Below are 2,138 nucleotides of genomic sequence, written 5' to 3' on the forward strand. Positions count from 1 at the left end.
CGGGAAGCAGGGCCCCCGCGTGCCCGGGGTCCGGAGGGTCCACTGCAACCCTGGATGAGGCCCCGTCCCGGCACTCGGGGTCGGCCCAGCTGCGCCTCCCGCCGGAGCGCGGGCCACGCGGTCGCCCCACGGGGCTCCCAGAGCTTCCGGCGCCGTTGGCGGTCACCGCAGCGGCCTTGCCTGGTCAAGGTGCGGCTCGGGGGCAAGTGCGCCAGGTCACGCGGCCTCACAGAGGACGGTCAGCAAGCAGCTTCCGCAGCCACACGGGGAGAGTGGTGGGTGACAGCGGCCCTTCTCCTTCCCCAGGACTTCAGTTTCTCCCCCGGATTTAGGGAACCGCGGTAAGATTTGGCCCCTGCCGCACACTGGGCTGCCGCAGGGCAGCTGAGTCGAGCGAAGACGAGATCCACGCGGGGTCGGAATCCACAGAGCTGAGGACAGTGACGCGCACAAGGGCGGAGGCGGTCACGCCGACCCGCGGGTCCCATGAGGCAGGAGGCTCACATGTCCCTCAGCCCCCAGCCCCCAGCACAACGTCTCTGAGCCCTTGTGCAGTCGGGAGCCTCCCACGGTTTCCGCTCCGTCCCGCATGCCACACCTGTGCCAGCCGGGGTGTCCCGGAGACACGGCCGGGGCAGCCCCCCACCTGCACCCATGAGCGGGGCCCCGAGGCAGGACGGTCTCTGGCCGCAGCGCATGGCGGTTCCCCCCACACAGCGTCGGAGCAGGCTCCCCGCCACGAGCCGGCGGCCCCACTTGCGTCTGCGCTGGGCCGTCTCCTCCCGACTTGCCCGACAGCACGCTCGCAGCAGCTGGTCCCTGCACGGCCCTCGCGCCGCTCCGCGGTCACGTCACTCGGGAAGCGGCTCTGCTGGCTGAGGAACGTGGGGCAGGAGCCGTGGACGGCAGCGCGTCTCCTTTTCTTCCGTGGAGAAGCTCCGCTGGGACGAGAGGCTCCACCTTAAATCCTGCACCTTTCCTGACCGTCGTCTGCCCGCAAGCCGGGCGAAGGCAGTGGCGCCAACACAGACAGCGCTGGCCAGCACAGCGGCCGTGGCCCCAATGACACACGGTGCTTCGCCACCTGAGCCGAGCACACAAGGACGCGCACACCGCTGGGGTCCGCATACACACTGCCTCCCTGTGTTCCCGCAAGGGGAGGTCACGGCACAGAGACCGGCGCGGCACTCCGAGCGCTGTGGAGCAGGACTGCGTCCACGGACTCGGGGACAGCGCGGTGACGGCTCGGGTGACCTCAGCCGCACCTGGGAAAGTTTACCGTGACGCCGAGACAGGAGTCTCCTGGAATTCTCGTGCGTGGGACACGCCGCAGGGGACACTCTCCGCAAACAGCCCGCAGAGAGCCCACAGCGTCCCCATCAAAACCCCACAAGCCGACCCAGAGCCACGCAGGAGACGCAGACATCACAGCAGGCCAGACGCGTCCGAGAACACGGACCCGGCCTCGCGGCTTCCCGGGGGGGGACCAGCGGCGGGAATCGCAGAGCCACGGGAAACCAGTATGACGAGGGAGCCGGCCCGTCCGGTGAGAAAGGACACTGGCGACAGACGACAGGGCACTCGTGAACGTGCAGAAAAGAACAGAGAGCCTCAAACTTCACGTCGCACGACATCCAGCCCAACACGGATCACAGGCTTGACAGTGAGACCCATGGGGGTGCCGGGGGGGCACAGTTGGCTCAGGTCGTGGTCCCGGGGTCCTGGGACGAAGCCCGTGTTGGGCTCTCTGCTGAGCACACACACGTTCTCTTACTTTCTAATAAAGAAAATCTTTAAAAAATTAAAAAAAAAAACCCACACTGGGGCGCCTGGGTGGCTCAGTGGGTTAAAGCCTCTGCCTTCGGCTCGGGTCATGATCCCAGAGTCCTGGGATCGAGCCCCACATCGGGCTCTCTGCTCAGCAGGGAGCCTGCTTCCCCCTCTCTCTGCCTGCCTCTCTGCCTACTTGTGATCTCTGTCTGTCAAATAAATAAATAAAATCTTAAAAAAAAAAAAAACAAACACAAAACCACAAAAATTTTAAGAAAACAGGACAAAACCTCTGTGAGGCTGATTCAGGCCCAGATCATAACGGAGGAAGCTCGGCGCGGCTCACGTGGAACTCCAGAACCACCAAC

The sequence above is a fragment of the Lontra canadensis genome, unplaced genomic scaffold (genome assembly GCF_010015895.1).
Source record: "Lontra canadensis isolate GAN:19392208 unplaced genomic scaffold, GSC_riverotter_1.0 scaffold108, whole genome shotgun sequence".
In the NCBI taxonomy this organism is placed as follows: domain Eukaryota; kingdom Metazoa; phylum Chordata; class Mammalia; order Carnivora; family Mustelidae; genus Lontra; species Lontra canadensis.